Source organism: Solanum dulcamara, chromosome 4 (assembly GCF_947179165.1).
Source record: "Solanum dulcamara chromosome 4, daSolDulc1.2, whole genome shotgun sequence".
Taxonomy (NCBI): domain Eukaryota; kingdom Viridiplantae; phylum Streptophyta; class Magnoliopsida; order Solanales; family Solanaceae; genus Solanum; species Solanum dulcamara.
Window position 1 is genome coordinate 43,183,282 of NC_077240.1, and position 24,067 is coordinate 43,207,348.

The window sequence follows — 24,067 nt, forward strand, 5'->3', positions numbered from 1 at the left end:
TTGATAAAATCTACCCTTATCGAGGGGAGGGTATTCATAGGTTTTAGTTGACACCCATGCGTGAGGTGATTCTGTGCACATGATTCAGACCAGACCATTATAGTGAGCCCAAAGATTGTGGCGTACCCTCCCTTGTGGCATTATTTGCATTTGGAGTCAGTTGGAATGCCATGCACTGGTTCCCCCGACTCGAGCCAATATGTGGCACATATGGCCTGTAGGCAAGACCCCAATATGCGAGCCCACAAAGGGCGCAACTTGTGTTAGACCTCATTTAAATATGTATATGAAATCACAATCATGAGTATTTAGGCAACACATGCCATTAATTTGCCATAGATCGCCTTTGGTAGGCTATCATTATGATCATTTGTATTAAAAATTTCCACAAGACACCATCTAGGCAAACTATTAGGTGACCTAAAATAACGAACAAGGTATAACACATTATATGTTCAGCTAATAAAGTTAGTCCTGAGTTATAATTTCATACTAAAGTTTCTGATTGTCCATCCATAGCTATTCATCATTAGCACTTTGGAGTATGATATGCTAATAAGACTAGTGTATAGGTTACAATTCTATATTGTATATTGGTTACTTGTACACTCATAATTAAGTCTTTCGTTTTAAAATCTGATTTATATGATCATCCGTACGTGCCTACATGTTATTATATCTGCTTTATGTACCAGTACATGTTTTACATGTACTGACATCCTTATGTTTGGGGGCGCTGCATTCTGTAAATGCAGTACTAGGTTTACAGGCTAGCAGACTTCCTTGTTAGGAACTCACTATATATTCAGCAAAGCAGTTGGTGAGCTCCCTCCTTATTTGGAGCAAATGGATGGCAGTGTATAGTTACAGATTCTATTAGAGGCTTCATGGACAGTGTAAAATTATCTTGTGTAGTAATAGTCTCAATTGTTTATTGTAGTTGTGCGGCTATATGGACAATAATGTTTATGTATAGTCCTTTAATATCGTCTTATGAATAGTAGTTCTCTCCACTTAGTACAGGTCAATTGTATAACATGTGCTCATAGGGTTCTTGTCCGCCCCTCTTGGCTTGGGGCGTGTCAAAAGTGGTATCAGAGCGCTAGGTTCAAGGTGTCTCAGAGAGTCTACGAAGCCGAATCTTGTAGATTCTCACTTATGGATGTGTTGCACACGACATTTATAATGGGGGAACTGCTTTGGTATTTAGGAACTCTGACCTTCTTGCATGATCTAGATCGCGCAACAGAGCCATATCATAAAGAGTTACTTTTGATTCACACTCTGCTTAATTGTCATACAAATTCTACCTATTAAAGGCAACCTCAAATCAGATCAATGGGCCAAATACTAGCCGTGCCAAAAGGCAATTTCCAGCTAGGACCCCATCCATGAGACTCAAACTAGGACTCAAGATTGCCCGGTGAGTTTGACCCTTCCCGTTTGTAGTTGCTTACAGAATAAAGGTCATGTAGAGATTCAGGTGAACTCTATAATTATAGTTGCATTTTTGTTATCCCTAGGTTATTAGAGCAGGGCTGAAGAGGAAATTACTTATATGATTATTCAGTTAAGGGTTGTTCATATACAAAGACGAGAAATGACATTTTCCGATACAATGATTTTAGGCGAATATAGTCGACGTCTAAGATCTCTCCTGTAATGGTAGGATATAAGCCTCAGAGGATGTTAATACTTTCCTGGTGATACCCCCAAGACCTTTAGGATTATGTATATATTAGGAATATGGGTAGTTGAATCGGCTCCTTATAAGTCGATAGTATGATAGTAACCTGGATTATAAGGTAAATGTATCACACTACTATAACTAGCGATTCTCCTATTTGACCGAGAAAGCTTAGGTGCTTTATCAGTCATTATTCAAGTTGAGCACATAGTAATTATTATAGAATACGTATAATTGATTATCCCAATTAGGCAATGACTAGTGTGAGTCCTCTTATGGCTAGCAAGATCGGGGATAAGGATTTCAATTTTTATAAGAATATCTATATAGAGGTGCCCCATTTTCATTTATGTTATAGGTAAGAAGTCAATATGCGATCAAAGATTAGAGTCGAAGAATATCGAAGAGTTAGACATAAATTACGATTTATCAGATGTGCTTAGAGTAGCGGAAGACATACTATTGATTAATTGCTTATAAGAAGACAATTTTTACAATTATGGTATAGAAAAAAAATGATATTGGAATAACATAGATTAAGTACGCTCATCGAATAGAACTCCTAGTTAAGGTATGGCTCATATGAGATTCAGTACCCCGTTTAGATAACAGAGGGAATTGGTAAGATAATTAGTAAATCTTCTTTATAAAGGATATATTGATCCAGTGTGGTGCTCAGGAAAGCACGTCCATCACCCTAGTAAGAGGAGAGACAGTGTATATATGAAGTTGATTAGGTTACCGTCAGCTGACTAAACATTTCATAAGATATCTATTAATGAAGCTTATGCAATCACTTCCCTATGTCAGGGATGTCCAGGTTTCTCAGTTCACATGATACGCGTTCAAAGTAAGCTCGCTAATCATAGCCCGACTAAAGAGAAGGGGTTTGGATCACCCTTATTAGTTATACAATAAGGGCATATCCACCAAGCATAGTTAGACTAGAGGTTATGAAAGAAACCAAAGGTGGATAATCCTCAGATGTCACAAAGGGGCCACGAGATGACTCCATAAGTATGTGGTACACAAGAATTCTCTGGTTATAACATTTTTGGCACCCTACTTATTCATCTGCTCATTAATATCTACAGAGGCCATCAGATATTGAGCCTGGGAATGTATTACGTGATGACATGAAAACAGAAGTCATTTCAATTGGCCACTATAGTAGGAAGCTTTTAAAAGATTTTCTCCACCTTTGCTTCAATAATAGATTGATCTAAAGAGTAGTCAGTTCTTGAGATTGGAAAAAATGTGGAAAGAGCTTTCAAGTGCTAAAGGACAGATCGGCTTTATAAGTTCTGAACCAAAGTACAGAAGTATAGGTAGGATTATCCCTTTTTAATCTAGAACTAGCAACAATATGCTCGTATTTAAGTTGCGACTAGATGACCCTATAGGGTGTTTCATAGTTTACAAAGGCATTAGATGCCTATGGGATTATGTTATCATGAACCTTATATGTATATAATATAGCTCACTTACGTATGAGTTTTATACGTGTTATACATTTTATAACTTAATTATTTATCTACTACTTATTTTCATAAGTCTACTAGCTATTTGTTGTGCACCCTTCAGGAGTTAATTATGTACATGTTTTTGGTATCATAGATCTTTTGTTTATAGGCCACGTATTATTTGAATCATTGTTTATATGATATATTAGGCTAGATGGTTGTCCGTAAGCTACATAAATTATTTGTTTATATGCTCTATGTTTTCTTTAAAGAAAGTGTTTACATGCTGTGTGTTTTATAAAGTATTCATCCATATGCTACATGTTTTGAGAACTTACTGTTTATGTGTTATATGTATTTTAGATCATTTACGTATAGGTTGTATGTTACATGAATCCGTGTTTATATGTTACATATATTATATAAAAAAATGCGCATATCTGTAAAATGCTTCATAAAATGGTTATTTGCGTGTTGCATAGTTTCTAAATTATTTGTATATTTACGTTACTTGTTTCCTGAAACATTTTGATACATATTATATGCATACATAATGTGAGTTTTTGGTCCACATGTCATAAGCATCATAGGTTATTCGCTTACATGTTATAGGCGTCACAAATCACTTATCCATATGTCATATGCATCATAAAATATTGATTATGAATCATAGACTTTGAAAATTATTTGTATCTATGTCATCTTGCTCATGGTATAGTTATTTGTGTATTATATGTCTCATAGCTTGCATTTTTAAAAATATTGCAAGTCTATTTGCTCAAGTAATATACATTATTTGCTTATAAGATATCGATATATAAGTGGCATGTGTGTTACATATTTTTATGATTTTAGAGCCCATGTATGAGGGGCTTTTATAATGTATATATGTATCACAATTAGTTTATTTATATGTTATATATTTTCGATTTAAAAGTCCATGTATTAAGTATTTTCTTATAGCTTATTTGTTTATGAAATCATATGATATGCTTCTTCACATCATAATTCATTTGCTTTATGGTTTACTTGTTTACATGCTATTTTATAGTTTACATGTTCATATACATGCTCCTATAGTTCACTAGTTCATGAGTTACATGTGTATTAGATTTACACGTTTATAGATCAAAGCCCCTTCTTTGTGACTCGCATGTTTACATAATTACGTATTCTTTGTGCTTAATTTCCTATGTGCTATAATTTCTATATTACTTAATTGTTTCAATGTTATTTTCCTTAACATATATCTTTTTAAGTAAAAGGATACGGTTAGTCATCCATATGCAAAGGTAAAGAAAGGTATCCCATTCGATTGTCCAAGAGATTGTCAAGAACCCAAGTCATTTGTTACTAAAAAAGAAGGAATAACCACCAGTTGAGCCCTTGGTATAGAAACCTTAAAATAGCATTTATAGATCGACCCAATGTCCTAAGAGGTAAGTTAAATTCCAGAGCTAGCTATGTTGCACCTGGCATTCCAAATGTCTACACTATGCCAACGATCAAAGGATGTAATTTGTGTTTTTATCTCTGACTCTCAATTGTAGTACTCAGGTGAGTTATAGTAAGTATGTTACTTTTCATAAGACATCTTGTAAAAGTATAGGGCCAAGAGGAGCTTCATTTGTATCTTTCATGTATTCTATTTATTGTGACGCCTATGATTCTAGAGTCTTACATGGATGCAGCTTCCAGATGCAGAGTATAAGGTAAACTTCTGTATTTGTTATAACGTTGGTGCGAGTATAAGGCCAAATGGAGCCTCGTATATTATTTATTAAGTATAATAATAGTTGTGATGCTCTGTGAAGCGTATATGTATGTGTTCTGGCTAGCTGACAGGTTTTCAATAGGCCTATATACAAAGGAAACTCTGTCAAAATTTTTGGATATTTCAGGAGAGCCAAATTTTAAGGCCTTAAGATGGGTGAAGTGAAATGGAAGTTGACTGGGTGATCTCATAAATATCTTGGGTAATTTCGGAACTCGAATTAAGTTACAAGCATCATTCGAGGATGAATGATCCTAAGTGGGGGAGGATGTAGCGCCTCCAAAAAAATAATCCGAATTTAATTTTATACTTTAGACGGTTAAAAATCCTAATCTAGGAAAGGTTATGTAGTGCACTGTATACCAAATTAATGGCCTTTAAGTCAACCTCCTAGCGGCATAAACAGATTGATATTTAAGAAGTTCCAGAGGAAATACAAATAATGATTTGAAAATAATAAAAGAGGTATACAAAGATGTCTACGTGAGGATTTTTCCCAAGTGCACTACTATACTGTGTGTAAGTATCAAGTATAATGTTTTATTTGGTTGTTCGTGGGCATTTGGTCATTTTATGGATTGCTGGAAAAAAGGAAATTAAGTGACCCTCATTTAACATATCAACACTTGGTAAGTGGGTCGTTATTATTTTCCTATTAAAGTCTAGGTGAAGTAAATAACAAAAGGGAGAGAAAAGAAAGGCACTCTCCCTTGGGAAATCTTTCCAGCAAAGGAAAATAACCATCAAGTACTTTCTGCCTCACTTCTTCAGAGGATTCACGTGAGGAGAACTCAAAAGTTGATCAATAATTCTCAGGAATAACGGGCGTACAGTGGCCATATCTCATAGACAACTATCCATCATTATTCAAGAATTTTGGAAATTTATCAAGAGTTCAAGTTGAAATTTGATTTCAATTAGGTAATTTCTCTACCCTATACTCGAATTCAATTATAGATTACATATTTGGGAGGTACTATAAAGTGGTAGTCATCACTTGATTTGAATTTCGTACTAGCTCTTGAAATGGGTCTTATTAATTAGGGTTCGTGAAAATGGGAAAAGATAAAATTATGATAAAGGTGGAGTGTTTGGGTGTTTCTATTGATGGGGCAGATTTAATATCGAACTTTGTAAGTTAAAAAAATAAAGAATTTGTTCCCAATGATTGTTAAGGAATTTGATTGGATTTGAACATAAGTGAAAAACATTGGGGTAAATTATTGGATGAATCTACAGGTTATTGATGAACGCATATATTATTTTTGTAGTAAATTTGTTGCCTATTGGATGATAAAAGGTAATAGTGGGCTATGTAAAGGCTACACCCTCGCAGGTCGAGTTGTTGGAGACATGTGGTACTACCATTAACTAGGAAGGTACCAAAGGTATGTAAAGCTAAAACTTTCTCCGCCGTTAAGGCACAACCTTAATTAGTCACTTGTTTCTCCTAAAAGAGTCAGTATAGTTTACTTGATATATGTGAATATATCCTTCACTCTCTACATGTCAAACACATGACTCTATGTCTAATATGGTCAAAATATCTATATTCTCGTCCCACTTGAACTTTCTTGTCTTCACAACTTACGTCTATCTATTGAAGTTGCAATATTCGTATTACTCCTTCGAGTTGAGTACTCATAATGTTTCGCATGACTGTAAATGTCTTTACTCGAAATTCTTACGAGTCATACGGTATATCTATCACGTGTTATAAATAAGAATATATGGCCATTGCACAATTTCACTTGTATATTTGATTTCATTGGCAACATAGGCATAAAATAAAACTAAGAACTACTGCTATCATAATTAGATATCGTGATTAAAGAAGCCAAGTGTTATACAAATATTATACTTGAAGAGGCAAAATGATTTTATCGTAATCTACTTGTCATAGACCTTGAAGGCATCACTTGATAAAATCTACCCTTATCGAGGGGAGGGTATTCATAGGTTTTACTTGACACCCATGCGCGACGTGATTCTGGTACATGATTCAGACCAGACCATTATAGTGAGCCCAAAGATTGTGGCGTACCCTCCCTTGTGGCATTATTTGCATTTGGAGTCAGTCGGAATGCCATGCATCGGTTCCCCTAACTCGAGCCAATATATGGCACATATGGCCGGCGGGCAAGACCTTCATATGCGAACCCACAAAGGGCGCACCTTGTGTCATACCTCATTTAAATGTGTATGAAATCACAACCATGAGTATTTAGGCAACACAAGCCATAAATTTGCCATAGATCGCCTTTGGTAGGCCATCATATGATCATTTGTATTAAAAATTGCCACGACATCATCTAGGCAAACCGTTAGGTGACATAAAATAACGAACAAGGTATAACACATTATATGTTAAGCTAATAAAGTTCTTCATGAATTATAATTTCATACTAAAGTTTCTAATTGTACATCCGTAGTTGTTCATCATTAGCACTTTGGAGTATGATATGCTAATAAGACTAGTATATAGGTTACAATTCTATATTATATGTTGGTTACTTGTACGCTCATATATAAGTCTATCGTTTTAAAATCTGATTTATATGATTATATGTACGTGCCTACCAGTTATTCTGTCTGCTTTACATACCAATACATGTTTTATATGTACTGACGTCCTAATGTTCGGGGGTGTTGCATTCTGTAAATGCAGTACCGGGTTTACAGGCTAGCAGGCTTCCATGTTAGGAACCCACTACATATTCAACAAGCAGTTGGTAAGCTCTTTCCTTATCTGGAGCAAATGGATGTCAGTGTATCGTTACAAATTCTATTAGAGGCTTTTTGGACAATGTAAAATTATCATGTGTAGTAATAGTCTCAATTGTTTATTGTAGTTGTGCGGCTAGATGGACAATAATGTTTATGCATAGTCCTTTAATATCGTCTTATGAATAGTTCTCTCCACTTAGTACCGGTTAATTGTATAACATGTGCTCATAGGTTTCTTGTCTACCCCTCTTGGCTTTGGGCGTGACAACACCGACTGGGATATTTCTTATATCTAGACGCAAAGATTGGTTGCTAATGGGTGTTTAGCTTACTTTGCTTATGTCCGAGATGTTAGTAGGGAAGGCCCTACAGTTGATTCAGTTCCCATAGTGTGAGAGCTTGTGGATGTGTTCCTCGTAGACCTACCTAGCCTTCCCCCAGAGTGTGATATTGACTTTGCAATAGACCTTGAGCCGGACACTAATCCTGTTTCTATTTTGCCTTATAGTATAGCCTTCGCAAAGCTCATAGAACTCAGTGTTCAACTTAAGGATCTCTTAGGTACGAGATTCATTTAGCTTAGTGTGTCACTTTGAGGAGCCCCGGTCTTGTTTGTGAAGGAGAAGGATGGATCTATGAGGATGTGTATTGACTATAAGTAGTTGAACAAGGTGATGGTGTAGAACTATTATCCTATGCCTCGTATTGATGACTTGTTTGACCAGTTTCAAGGTTCCTTGTTGTTTTCTAAAATTGATTTGAGATCTGATTACCATCAATTGAGGATTAGGGTGGCAGTCATACCTAAGGTTGTATTTAGGACTCGATACATCCACTATGAGTTCCTAGTGATGTCTTTTGGGTTGAAAAATGCCAGTGGCATTGATGGACTTGATGACACGTATACTCATGACTTATCTTGACTCCTTTTTCATTGTGTTCATCACCGACATATTGGTATACTAGTGGAGTAGGGAGGCGCACGGACAACATTTGAGGACTGTGTTCCAGACTTTGAGAGATCAAAGACTTAATGCCAAGTTCTCAAAGTGTGTGTTTTGGCTTGAGTCTATAGCATTCTTGGGGCACGTGCTGTCCAAGGATGGCATTATGTGGATTCGACGAATATTGAAGTTATTCGTGATTGGGCTAGGCCCACCTCAGTTACTAAGATTCGTAGCTTCGTCAGATTAGCGGGTTACTACAGACAGTTCGTAGAGGATTTTTCCACTATTGAGCACCGTTGACTTGGTTGACTCGCTAGGATATTCCTCTTGAATGGTCAAAGGAGTGTAAGATGACCTTTCTGAAACACAAGTTGTTGCTTACCATCGCTCCTATTTTGACTCTTCCAGTTGGGGGAGAGGGCTTCATGGTGTATTGTGATGCATCTGATGTTGGTTTTTGGTGTATTTTGATGCAGCAAGGCGCGTTATTGCATATGCATCGAGGCAGTTGAAGGTTTATGAGTGCAACTTATATATTGTATTTTGATGGCTCATATCTATATTTGGGAGGTGGTTCGTCTTCACGGGGTACCTGTGTCTATAATCTCAAATAGGGTTTCTCATTTCACTTTCATCTTTTAGAGGACTTTTCAAGAGGAGTTGGGTACTCGCGTTGAACTTGGCACAACTTTCCATTTGTAGACCAACAGGCAGTCGAAATGTACTATTAAGGTGTTGGAGGATATGTTGTGTGCTTGTGTTTTAGATTTTCGAGGTTAGTAGGACCAGTATTTGGCTATGGCAGAGTTTGCGTACAACAACAACTACCATTTGATTATTCAGATGGCCTCGTTTGAGGCCTTATATAGTAGATGTTGTCGCTTTTTGGTTGGGTGGTTTGAGTCCACAGAGCCTAGGTTTTATTTTAGCCTTCAAGTACTTTATGACTCTTACTTTTGCAAATGAAAGTCATATTTAGTAGTGGATGTTATAATGACCCTCCAAGTCATTTTTGTGTTAATGCCTTTTTTTCGTCGTTTAGAGCGTTCCTATAGCAACCTCAAGTCATTTATGACTTGTCGGCACTGGTCGTTCGGTCGCCTGGTCGTTCCTTTGGTTTTTATGCATATTTTTGTGTTTTGGAGCTTTTGAAACTTGAATGGTTGACTTTGGTCAAAACTTCAAGTAAACAACCTCACAAGGGAATTCTAACAGCTATGTTAGCTTTAGAACACCGAATTTGGTCTAAAAGGACCTTTTGTACAGTTCTTGGGGCTTTCAGTCTAATCTCGAGCCCCTGTGGAAAGCGGCTAAAAATTGAAATTGGGTGTGGTACCCACTTTTTGTTGAGAAGACCTCAGTTTGAAGTTTTGTTAGCTCTGTTGAGTCTGAAATGTGTTTTTTGAGTGGGTTGCATATTCTGTTTGCATTGGTGGGATCCCGAGCAAATTCTGAGGGTCCGGTAAAGACTTGGTATTTTAATCCCAAGTGCTGGTGCAACAGTAGCTGGTGTAGCCGCTCCTGCGGAGCCTAGGCTCGCACCTACGGAGTGTTGGCCGCCTCTACAAGGGTTCCTAGGTCAGCTGGCCTCCGCCTTTTCGGAGGGGCCTTCGAGTCTCATTGGACTTTACTCAGTTTAGCTCAACTCTTATCAACTCAAGTCTTCTCAATAAATATAGCTACACTTCTCAAACTCAGTAAATGCATAAGATGTAACTTTTAGTTCTCAATCTCACTCTCAAAAATCAATGTGCAATGCTCAAACTCATTAGTCTCCATAATGATCATGCTCAAAATCAGTGAATAGTAGATTTCTCAACTCAATATATGCTCAAACTCTTTCTCAATAAAGACATAAAATATGCCATTCTTTAACTCAAAATAGAATAGAAAAGTAAACAGTGTAGATACTCAACCAGGGTTCATGTGAATGCGAACATGAACAACAATTTCAAAAATTTGAACTCGTAGGAATAATCTAAATATCAGTAATTATACAGGGAACATAATAAAAGATTTACATAATTAATTCAAACTCAGTTTAATGAGATTGAAACTCAAACTCACACTATCTGAACAAAGATGTAGGGCATGAGGACAATCTTACTCCACGTTGTGATTAGCCTTACATACTTGAAAGATCTATGATCTGAACGAAATTCGAAAAACTTGGTTGAAACGCTTGAACCCTAACTTTTCTCCTCTCTAATCATTGCTCTCAAAATATACTAAGTGTTAATTTTGAACCTTAGCTTTTCTCCTCTCTAATCATTGCTCTCAAATATACTAAGTATTAATGAAAGAAAAGGCATGTTCAATATTGATAAGGGACCTAAATTAGTCTCAAAACGTTAGGGTTTTGATTTGAAAAATGAGGGAAAAGACAATTTTACCCTTCATTAAAAACTGATCTAGGTAGCCACAGATCGTTCTCCGGACCATAGAGCTTCCTATGGAATGTAGAAGACAAATCATAGGACGAAGGCCCAAAATTGAACTTCATTGGTTGGTTCTTGACTTGATGGGTCTACGACCACCCTTCTATGAGTCATAGACCTTAAGACGGGTCGTGGGAACTTCTCGTAGATTTCCATAGAGGGAATTAGAGCTTGGGGTCTATGGACTGTCCTCCGGCTCGTCAAACTTGGTAAGGGTCATAAGACCAGTCGTAGGAACTTGTGCGCATTCCAGTATCTACCGGAATGTGACATCGAGTCTTTGAGGGGACCTTATGGGCCATAGACTTTTTGACGATTCATGGAAACCCATTCGTGGAGTAGGGTTTCAAGACTGGCTTAGGGCTCCTTCTCCTGACCCTTTGTATGATCCATAGAATCTTTTATGAGTCGTAGAAGCCACTCGTATTATGATTCTTAGAAACTCAGATTTTTGCCAAGTGTTGAGGGACCTACCAGTCCCACCTACGACTCAGAGAACCTTTTACAGATCGTAGGTTCCTACTCGTAGTTCACTAGTCAGTTTAAATTCCTCACTTTCTCATGTCTTTTTTGTGGAACCTCCTGAGTTCCATTCTCATTCTCCTGTTCAGCCACATGGGCTATGTTCCTAGTCTGCATTCCAAATAGTGGAGGCATAGCAGTTGGTGGAATCTCATTATCGGCAACGTTCCTATGACTAAGAGTGCGCTTTGAAGGCATGATCTGAAAACGTGAAACAAATGAGTTAGAAAAGCTTTTTTTATAGAGTTAAACTCTATTGCACGAATTGGAGTATGAAATAAGTGAGACAATTTCTGGAAGTCATGTAGCCTACCCATCGTAGATGTGGCGCGCTTCACACTGATACCTCACTCCCTCGCTTTCTCCTTCTGATAGACTAGCGTGCACGTCTTTTCTTTGCCACTCATCCAAATTTCTAGTTAGATGAACACTACCCTGCTGCATAACAGAGTGATATTTCCCTCTTATGAAAGCTGGTATCTCACTTTCGAAAGAGAGTCTCGACGTGGCGGTGTACACCTTGCTCCATAGTTGGGCTAGTCACTGGGTAGAGGGCGACCGACCTACCGAACCGGAGGCAGTCAAGAATGTCATGTAAAAAGGACCAAGAAGGATCCTATGTTAAAAGAGGAGTAGGAGCTAACTAGACCCGACTTCATAGACATCCTAGGACTCTTGAACTCCATGCTCTGATACCAAGTTTGTCACGCTCCGAGTCTACTCATTAGGCATTCCCTAGGCTAATAATCTACTAAGAAAGGAGGGGGAAGGACAAATCAATCAAAGATCCTACTCTTCTTAGAAAGGCGAATGAATCATTTTTCTTATTTTTCATTTTGTTTTAAGGCCCCATCGACAAAAGAACAAATTGGACTCAGAAACCATTCCTAGTTTCGAAGTGAATCCTTGTCCTAGCTAACTACTTAACAGAAGATTCAACTCAATTAGAAAATACTTTAACAATGATGGGCATGCAAGGAAAATAAATGCAACTTATCAAATTTAGTCACAAATACTCAATATTTAGATAAAGGAACAATTTTAAAACATAATATCTGAAATTGAAAATATACCCAATACTCTGTCAATGTCTAATCTATGAAGCTTCTAACTCTGAATAGGTATTGGGATAGCCCCATGACTACCTCAAAGTACTAATAAGTAATGACTAAAATAAATGACCAAAGAGTTCCTCTGAATACAAGGAGGTCTAACCAAAAGTTAGGATGAAACTGATCTTCAACGATGAGCTTGTTGATATCTCTATTACCTGTATCTACATCATAAAATGATGCAACATTGAATAACGTTAGTACATGGAATATATGGTATGTAAAATAGTTGAAAGGAAACTTACTCAAGAGTAGTCAATGGAATCAATAATGAATTAACTCAACATAATAAAGAATGCAATATATGAATAAGATAATGCTTTACAAAATATAAATAAGAAAATGCAACTCAGTAGAAAAATAATATTTTACTCTTTTAGAGTTTCTCTAACTGAAATCATCACTATGAGCCTCATGATGATCCAATACCTTGCCAGGGTAAGGGACGCAACTCATCTCATGGATCTAATAAAAGTCTGTATCAGGGACTGAAGTGAGGAGTTGTCCGAACCAACAGTACGATCCTATCCTACGCTCACTACGTAGTTTACGAGATTTGAGTTGTTCTATACTCTTTCCTGAATCGATGCCCAATACTACTCCCTGAATATATTGTTATTCTCATGAATTCAAGTGAGTGAAAATACTCAAAATAATATCTCATTTGTCTCATTGAACTTTACTCAGTCTTATTCAACTCTCCTCAACTCATTACATTGTCTTTGAAAATAATATATTTCTCAAACTCAGTAAAGATATAATGTATAGCTTTTGATTTCACAGCTCAGTATCTACAAATGCATAATTACTCAAAACTCATTTAGACTTAATAAAGGTTATGCTAAAAATCAGTAAATAATAGACTTCTCAACTCAATATATACTCAAACTCCTCTCTCAATTAAGACATAAAATATGTCATTCTTTAACTCAAAATAATGCATAAAAGTAAGCAATGTAAATCTATCATTGAGATGGCTCCTTTTGAGGCTTTGTATGATAGGAGGTGTAGATCTCCTATTGGTTGGTTCGAGATTGATGAAGTTGCTTTGATAGGACCCGAGTTGGTATTTGAGGCTATGGAGAAAGTTAGACTCGTTAGAGATAGATTAAAGACAGACCAAAGATGACAAGATTCCTATTGAGGTGTGAGAAGAAGAGAACTTGAATTTGAAGTTAATGATTGGGTTTACTTGAAAATTTCACCCATGAAGGGTCTGATGTGTTTTGGTAAGAAAGGGAAGCTTAGTCCTCGCTATGTTGGCCCATATTAGATTTTGAAACGGATTGGTAAGGTGGCTTATGAGTTGGATTTGCCTACTGATTTTGTTATGCCCCATACTTTTGTGCCTCAGAACATTTTCTTAAGATTCTTAAAAGTTGCCACGTGTCCCAAAGTATCTAAACGTTATCAAATAACTCTAAGGAAGGAAGGATGTGATGCCCCATAATAGGGAATGTTGGAAATAGAGTTATAAGAATTTGAAAGGAGTTGGAGGCCAAATAACAAGTCATGGAACTCGACTTGCTTGCATAAGCTACCGACTAAGAAGTCTTACATAACTAAGCTACTTGAGTACACGTCGAGCTTAAGTAGCAAGAAATACATAGGCTCTTAAAGTAAGACGAGATTATGAACCCACGGAAGAGACAGAAGGAGGCGTAGCACCTACTTGGACTAAGTAGGTGATGCACCTACTTGGACCAAGTAGGTGACTCACCTGCTTGGGGTGGACCCCACTGCCATGTGGCTGCATGTGAGTGACCGCATGGATGAGGTGGCGCCCTAGGGGGCTGCCACGTGTCACACTCTAAGGGAGTGTATAAATACATGTAAAGATGATTAGTCTTTCATTTAGACTTCATCTTTCAACTTGGAAAAAGAAAAGAAAAATGTAGAGAGGGAGAGAGCTACGGCAGCCATGGCTTTGGCCAATTTGAGGTACGCTTTCCGATTTCGTTCCGTGAATTAATTATCTATGGTGTACTACGATGAAAGGAAGGTATTAATAACGTAAATTAACTATTTGGGGCAGCAAAGAAGTGATGCGAACAACCCGCAAACTTTCAGCATGTTAAAGAGCTTCCAAAGGTGATTTTTGGCAAGGTATGGTGTGGTTCTCTTCTCCCACGTTTTGTTTAAGCGTTTGGACATGTTATGAAGGTATAAATATGTATTGGAAACATGAAAATATACATGTTACGATCAAAGAACGTTACAGGTCATGTAGGGGCTGATTTGACGTTATTCTAACGGGTTAAAGTTTGGTTAGAGTCGTTGTTATTGTGGTGTTGTGTTGGGCATTGTTTTGTAGTGTTGCAGGGCTGGAACATGGTTAAAAATGACTGTATAGGCTGCTTGTTGCAGCCATGTAACCCTCCATTTTGGTGTGGTTAAGATTTTACGAAATAAAGACTAAAAACCCTATTTTGGTATAATGATTTTGGGCGAGTCGTTGGGACCTTGTATTGCATCGTATTGTCGTAATTCAATGTTGTATAGCTGCTGGTTGTTATTGTTAATGTGGCTGCTAAGGTTTGGAGGTGAAAACAGAAGTTTGGATAGGGCAAGTTATAGGGAGATGTTGCTCGATTTCCGCTAAATTCGGAACTAGTAATAAACTAGTCTAAGGAAATGGATAAGGGATTGGTTCCTATGGGTAATTGGTGGTAGAATTACAAGCTGGAAAGTTGAAGGTCACTAACCTTAGAATTACTTTCGTGTTAAATAGGTTAAAGGAGTAGCGAAGCGAGTCTGGATGCGATTAACCCATAATAGGTATGTGAATCTACCCTTTCCTTTCTTTTGGCATGTCTTCAAGTTAAGTAATGAATGATGTGAGCTTGAGGGTAAATCTACTCATAAATGCCAAGCGTAATTCACGGTCCTTATTTACTTCTTGATGAAAGCATTCTTACAGTCATTGAACTAGGGCTTCTCAAGCCTTCCATACGTTAGGAAGTGATGAGCATGTAGAGCTATCCTTCTTGTCTCTTGGCATGTCTTAGCCATAAGTGGTTCGTATATGAAATGTGGGGATAATTCCATTCATAGAACCCCAAGTATAACACATAAATCTTATTCACTTCTTGATGTTAGAACTTCTGCGATAGCTGAGTTTGTACCTTGTGAGGCTCCTATATGATGAAAAGTAATGTATGTAAAGCTTGCCTCTCCTTTCTTTTGGAATGTCTTAAATATAAGTGAATTGATATATGATACGAGTTTGGAGGCAGTTCCATTCATAAGTTCCGAACATAACTCGTGTTCACTCCTGAATGCTAGAAGTCTTAAAAGTAGTTAAGCTACTACCCTTGAGCCTTCTATAGGCTGAGTAGTGATTGGATGTGTAAGCTCCTATGCTTAAAGGCTCTTTGACATGCCTTATGATGATATTCGAGGGATGTCTGATATGATACCAAGTTTTACGTATATGCTAATACATTATATGTATAGGGATCGGGCCGGACGTTCCTTGGCACTAACGTATTATATGTATAGGGATCGGGTCGAATGTTCCTCGGCACTAACATATTATATGTATAGGGATCGGGCTGGATGTTCCTCGACACTAACGTATTATATGTATAGGGATCGGGCCGGACGTTCCTCGGCACTAACGTGTTATAGGTATAGAGATCGGGCCAAATGTTCCTCGGCACTAACCTGCTATATACATGGATTGGGTTGTACGTTCCACAGCACGAACGGTTATACTATAATCTATGCACACCATACGCCATAGAACCCAACTCAATTATACAGGGATATGTGGACAATATCACATATTGGCTACACATGCATTCAATTATTAAGACTGCTTTCGTAATTCATTTGTACTTAATGTTCTTACGCCTTATATACTCAATACATATGTCGTACTGACCCCCTTTTTTTTAGGGGGGGGGCTGCGTTTCATGTCCGCAGGTATCGACGCGTGTTTTGGGGATCCGCCAGCCTAGGACTCCACTCAGCGGTTTTGGAAAAAGCTCCATTGTATCGGAGCCTAATTTTAGTACTGATCTTTCAGTGTATATATTTGTTTATTCAGGAGTACGGCGGGGGTCCTGTCCCTCCATATGTTATCACTAGTACTCTTAGAGGTCTGTAGATACGTGTGTGGGTTGTGTATATATGTGTGTTCAGTTGTGTCTGTATGACTTATGCTTTGGGACGTTCCCTTTGTCGTGGCAACCTTGTCAGCTCGCGTACGTGTTTATAATGGGACGATCCCACATGCTACGATAGCCTCATCAGCTCATAAGTTGTGTTGCCTACTGATACATTGTGACCCAAACAAGCGACAGGTTTGCTTACGGTTATCAAGGGTATACGCGAGTGTCCAGCTTGGACATTCGTCATGATCTACGGGGTTGGGTCGTGATAGATTTGGCGTCGGTGCATCTGGTGTTTCATGTGTCGTTGTTGAAGAAGTTTATTGGTGATTCTAGATCCATTGTGCCATTAGACATCATGGAGGTGAAAGAGAGTCTTTCTTATGAGGAGCTCCCAATTGAGATCTTGTATCGGCAAGTGAAAAAGTTAAGGAACAAGGAAGTACCTTCAGTTAAAGTGTTATGTAGGAACCAAGAGGTTGAGGGTGCTACATGGGAAGCCAAAGTCGATATGATATCCCGATATCCTCATCTCTTTTCTTTCGTGCCTAGTGGAGGTATTTAGTTCCTTCATGATCCATTTAGCCCAAATCATGTGTTTAAGTTCTTCTCATGGTTTCATATGTATTCATGTTCATAAAATGAGTTTTAAAGTCATGCTTTAGCTTGAGATTGAAAATTTCATGTTTTATGCATTTTTAAGATGTTTTGCATTCATGCTGGGCTGTTATGTTCCTTTCCTATTCCATTCATGCTAGCTTGAGTCCCATTCGAGGACGAATGTTCCCAAGGATAAGATATTGTAAGACCTCGGAATTTGGAAAGTCTTAAAACGAGGTTCAAAAGACGAATTCCCAAAAAATTTCAGTTTTTGGCACCAGGTGATGACCACGAAGGCCAGCACGGACCGTATTCATCACCATGGTTCGTGGTGTGCTACCGTGGTGGAGGTTCAGAACCTGCAGGGAAAGGACCACGACAAGGGACCACAAGCCATGGTGCCCTCCATGATGACCTCCTCCAAGAGACCCTTAGAACTCTTTCCAAGTCAGGGACCACGTTCCAACCACCACGGATCGTATTGCCCTTTATGGACCGTGGTGGGTCTCGTGGTGGGCACCTCTTTCAAGGGCCCTTTCCCATAAGCTAAGTACAACACCATGGCCCCAGTACGGTCCCTATTGACCTTCACGGGCTGTGGTGATGGTCCGTCCTGAGTTTCAGAATCAGTTTTAAGTTGGGGTATTTTGGTCATTCTCTATATTTTATTAATGTACATGGACGGTTTGGGACTATATTCCTACCTATTAACTAACCTAAATTCCCTTAACGCTCTCATTCTCACCATAATTCCCCGAAATTCAAATAACTCTCTCTAAGGTTCCCTCCCAAGAGTCTTCTTCTCCATCAAGCAATTCAAGGGATTTCTTCAAGGGCAAGCTTCCATTCTCTTCAATATAGGGCTCATCAAGATCTAGGTATGTGGGGACTTCATCCATGGGTACCTTTCACCCATGGAATTCCAACAATTTCTTCTCAAATTCTCTTATGATGTATTCAATTAAACTAATTTCATGATTTATATTGGGTCTTCTCAATTATAATATATTCCAATGTTATTAGCCTAATTATGCATAATTTACATCATCTTGCATGATTTCATGTTGAATTTCAATGACCCAAGCTATATGCTAGTTTCAATTATGATGAGTTATGATCACGATTTTCAAGTTATATTCTATGAAAGCTTTATGAATGAGATTAAAGATGCTTTATGCAAAGAAGATTATGAATGATGATACGATGATTTTTCAAGTAAGTTAATGTAAGGGTGACTTAGGATACTTAATGAGGAAGGTGACCGAAGACCCTAATGATGTCTATATGTAAAAGGATTTATAATGATGGAAGGCCTACCCCCACATTGCATGATAATGAACTAATGAAAAAGGTGACTCAAGATCCTTCATGGTGACTTAAGACCATAACAAAAAGGTGACTTGAGATCCTTAATGAGCTATTCCTATGAACAAGGTTATGAAGTATGATTATGAAAAGCTTATGATTTATGCAAACATGACTTATGATTATAATTATGATATGTATTCAGTGGGTTGATATAGTAGCAACCTCTAGTCTCTTGAACTACGTTGTCATAGTAGGATTGCCTTTATGGCCTAGCTAATGGATCCACATATAGCGCTCAATGATGATAATGTTGGATGGAGCCTACCTTGGCAAGTAGCCTCCCCCCTTCTCGATGTGGGATCATCAAATTTCATGTAATAGCTCGCATGGTCTTAATGTCGGTTATGGTTATCACCCACATATGTAAATACTTATGATGGTATTTTGATTCATTGACCAATGATTATAATGTTTAATGTTTTCATGACTTTATTCGTGTTTTTAAGGTATTGGTCTTGCATCCATGATTCATATTGACTATTGTCCTATGCTTATTGTTCATGCATCTTCTCACATACTTAGTGCATTCTATATATTAAAACATACTTTTTGCCTACATTGTATCATAATGTAGGATCCGACGATCACATTCATCCTCCACCCACTTGTGGCTAGTGCTTGTTATTGTCTTGTGTTGGTGAGTTCTCATGTTCTAAGGACAAAACATTTACTTCATGTTGTCTTTAACTTTATCATTACACTTATGTTGTCATGGGGAGCTAGGGACTTGTCTTATGCCCCTATCGAGTCAGCCTCATCGAGTTAGTAAAGGCATGTTAGATAATATAGAGTTTATGTTTCCGCTTTCTCGTTTTGAGACTTATGTTCTATTTGAGATGTTGCTTCTATATCATGATTTAGTTTATAGCATATTTACCTTATGTATGCTCATGAATGTTATGCTAAGAGGCTTGGTTGGGGTTCTTTGGGATTTCAATCGTCGTGTTATGACTAGGAGGCCCTAGGTCGGGTCGTGACAGTTATTTCCTCTTTATAGAATTTTTTTCATCGTTTAGAGTGTTCTCATAGCGATCCCAAGTCTGGGAATGATAGTTTGGTCACCTGATCGCTCATTTAATTTTTATGCAAGTTTTCATGTTTTGGGGCTTTTGAAACTTAAATTGTCGACTTCAGTTAAAACTTTAGGTAAACAGCTTCAGAATGCAATTTTGACGATTCTATTAGCTCCGTAACATTGAGTTTGGTCTAGAAGGACCTTTTGTGCAGATTTCAAGGCTTTCGGATTCATTCCGAGCCCCCTTGTGAAATTTTACTTTAATCAAATTTTAGGTGTGGGATTCACTTTTCATCGAGATCGCCTCGGTTGGAAGTCTCGATATCTCCGTTGAGTCTGGTTGGAAGTTTATATGAGTTTTTTGATTTGATTATGGTGTCTACATGTTAATTGTAGCGTCTGTTGAATAAATGCCGTATATATTTGTGGAAATTCTACAAACTATCGTAACAATAAAGGTGAGTGTTACTGATCATCGTAAACTAGTATTTTTTTTAATGCATTATAAAAAAATCTTGTTTTCTGACTTATTTTATCGTAATACTAGTTTGAAATAAATATATGACTTTTATTAGCTATAATAGTTTCAATGGCTCTTAATAAGCACATTCTCACAGATGCCTTTTGTTGTACATTTGTATGAAAAAATATTTTTTTTTTTTTGTTGAGACTCTTAATAGTTTTGGAGGCCTTGCTTGTAATTATTTTTTGTTCAAGCTATCTTAATGGTTTTTAGATATTTTATGTTTTTTTATTATGTGTTGTAGCTTATATTGATTGTTTGCAATATGGTCTAATATTTTTTTAAAAACAATTATGCTTGTGTGGTGAGTATATATAATATTTCTTTAAAAGTTTTTTTTGTGTTGGTTAAAAATGTGTTTAAAATTAATAATCTTATAACTTGTGACAACGAACTTTTTTTCATAGCCAATAATCGCACATTTTAACTACAAAAAGGTCAGCCATTTAAACATATATTTTTTCGGTGACAATTTTGTTGTAACTAAATTGTAGGTTAATAGAGAAAATAATACACTTGTCCCTAATTGTTTAAACTATTAATTATAACAATTAAGGTCACAATTGTATATAAAAATTTGCAATTGAAGTTTCCAGTGATTAACTATAAATTCTAGTTTGTCGCTACTATATCAATGTATTTGTTTTTGATTTTTTTTTCATATTCAAAATTTAACTAGGTTTATGACAACAAATAATTTATCACTAGTGTATCAATATATGTTTTTCGACAAAAAATTTTTGTCCAATATTTAACTAATTTTAGGACAAATTATAATTTGTTGCTAACATATCTATATATTTTTTTGCGACAAAATTTAATTAACTTAAAGAGAATAATGTCACCAATGTATCAATATATTTTTTGCGACAAAAAATTTCCGTATCCAAAACTTAAATAAATTAGGGACAGAAAATAATTTGCCGCTAATTGAAAACATCATTACTGAAAAAACAATGTATCACTAATAACTTTCAATTCGTGGCTAATAGTATTCAATAAGTGGTGTCAATTCATTTAAATGGAAAAGTTTTGGCAGACAAAATTTTGCTACGAATTTTTAAGTTTTGTCACTAAAAATATGTGTCCCGTGTATTTAAGCTTAAAATGTAATTTTTGTCATTAAAAATAAAAAATTAGCGACAATTTTCACATCGTAGCTAATAATTTTATTGCTATATATCACATTTATCATAGTGAAAAGAGGTCAATTATATCATTTCGTATATTATTTAGTGTTACGTGTGCTTGTGCGCAGTGCATGGCTGCTTTTCATGGGCACAAAATGATTTTAACCAAAAAAGGAAAAATAATGAAACAAGGCAAAATGTCAACATATTAATTTTTCAATTTGTACCTTAATTTTTTTCTTACAAAATATTATCTCATTTAAATTTGATTGCATATTTAATCACATTTCATATATTTTAGAAAAAGTAAATTGAAACCAAATATAACTAATTATGAAAAATACAACTAAACATAATTTTATCTTAAATTTCAACTTTAAATTCAAAAATTTCAAATAGATTGAAAAAGAATATCTATAATAATATGCAGTAGCTAGTATATGAGGTTAATCTACAATATTATATGACTATCAAGATATTATTTTTTTAAAGCGGATTTGATTGTATGTTCCAAATAAATTAGTTAAGTTGAGTAATTTTGACAGCTCTTGAAAAATAGAAAGCATAAATCATATTTATAAAAATCGTATTCGCATTCTAAATATCTTTTGCAAATAATATGACCAGTCAGAACTTAAATTTCAATTCTATAAAAATTAAAATAATTGATTTTGTTTCTATTTTTAGGTTTTTGATGGCTAATTATTAGCTTACGTGAGGACATAGGAGTTTAGTTATTATAAATTATAAAAAAAATTAAGTATACCAACTAGAATAGCGGTGGTGTAATGATCCTCGTGGTCATTTTCGTGTTTTTGCGATCTCTTACTATTTTTTTCCTTCCCATAGCTTCCTTGTAGCATTTATATGGTATTGGGATGGGTGGCACACTTCCTGAGGAGATCAGGTGAGTTTTGAGTTGGTTTGGCCATTTTTTAGGTTTAAGATTTGAAAGAGATGACTTTAGTCAACATCCGGAGATTCTGATGTCGAATGAAGATTCCATCAGTTTCATCAGCTCCGAAATGGTTAGTTTGGTCTAGTGTGATGATTGATTCAGGTTTCGGTGTTTTCGTTGATTGTGCTTTTTGGTGTTTTAGTTTTGAAATTTTAGTCAAAGTTCGACTTTGGTTAACATCCTTGGTAAACATGCTCGGATTAAAATTATGTCAGCAGTTAGTTTCGAAAAATTGAGTTTGGTTTAAAAAGACCTTTGGTCCGATTCTCGAGGCTTTCGGGATGAGGTTGTGGCTTTAGGCGCTTTGTTTGTGAATTCTTTGTAAGTGTTGATTTTGGTCAATATTTTGACGAGACGACTTATATTGGTTATTTTGTCTACTCTGTTGAGTCCAAAATATCGTTTTGAAGAGGTTTGCACTGTTGGTTTTATTCATTTGTACCCCGATTGAGTTTCGAGGGTCCATTTGATGTTGGAGCTTTGTGCTCCAACTTTTTGTTGTAGCAGTCACTACTGTCGCCACTTTAGAGGTCCTTGGTCACTTTAGCGGTGGCCACTTAAGACCCCTAAGCGCCGCGAAAGCGAGGTCATCAGAGGAGGCTTAAGCGACAGGACAAACGCTTAAGCGGTGGCCGCTTTTATAGTAGCAACCATTTTTGCTCCGAGCGCCTCCTAGGTGGGGGTCGCTGATGTGCCGAGTATTTAGGACACTTTTAATACTCAAAATGGTGAATTAACGTGGGTTTCAAGCATGTTTTTGTAAATATGATATGCATTGTGTTTATTTTGCAGGAAAATTACGTCATGCGCGAGATTGGGCTATATTGTTGAGTGTTTGCTGAAAATTCACTGAAGTTGGTGTCCACGAGTGCCACCACGGGCCGTAAATCCTTATACGACCCATGAAAGCTGGCCGTTAAAAAGAGATGTTGAAAAAAGGAGCAAAAAAAATTTAGCCAAGTAAAACTCCACGAGACCCTTGACGGGGTATAGAGTTCATCATGGATCACGGTAGGGGGTCGTGAAGAGCATGATGAAGACTGCCTGTAAAGTTCAAGTAAAATCCCATAAACCCCACCACGGATCGTGAAGATTTCCCGTGAAGAAGAAGAGGACCACATAGTTGTGGAGCCAAGTCAATTACCACGGAGAACTTTCATGGGATGTGAACAACACTACGAGCCATGAAGAGTGTATATGAACCAGTGTTGACTTAAGTTTTTCTATTTTATTTAGGATTTGGTTTTTTACTTTATAAATACCCGCACATGTTTTATTTTCTAGGTTACGCAATTTTACTAATTTATGGGTATTGAACATTGTATGAATCTTAGTTTTGAACCAGTTTTGAGAATCAAACGTTAATACATGTTTCATTCGTTTCTTGATTCGTTGTTCATCCATTTATCAAAGATTTGTTATTGCATAAATATAAGTATTGTTCTAATGAATTCTACACCAATTCTTAACGCTTTACTTATGAATATGAGTAGAAAAATCTCATAACTAGGGTTGTAGAAACTATGACGGAATAACAAAGTAGGCAAACATATAGGTGATTTTCGTTCATTGTTCTAGCATGCATTATAGTTTTGTTCATCTTATTTTCCTTTTAATGAGTGCACACGTTAAAACTCACTTCTATTCATTTCTTGTTTGGGAGAGAGATTGTGATTAGGAAAAGACAA

At 36.7% G+C, this 24,067-nt stretch overlaps 1 long non-coding RNA gene across 3 annotated transcripts; it reads left to right on the top strand.

Moving 5' to 3' along the window:
- The first annotated feature begins 5,518 nt into the window (after nt 1-5,518).
- On the top strand, nt 5,519-23,605 carry LOC129887386 (uncharacterized). Of its 3 annotated transcripts, none has more exons than XR_008766339.1 (5): nt 5,519-5,845; nt 6,196-6,312; nt 7,593-7,656; nt 19,328-19,390; nt 20,044-20,258. It is a non-coding gene; the product is annotated as an uncharacterized LOC129887386 (long non-coding RNA). The 3 variants fall into 3 exon arrangements; XR_008766338.1 differs by lacking the exon at nt 20,044-20,258 and adding an exon at nt 23,172-23,605 and having other exon boundaries at nt 5,520-5,845; XR_008766337.1 differs by lacking the exon at nt 20,044-20,258 and having other exon boundaries at nt 5,530-5,845; nt 19,328-19,638.
- The last annotated feature ends 462 nt before the right edge of the window (nt 23,606-24,067 follow it).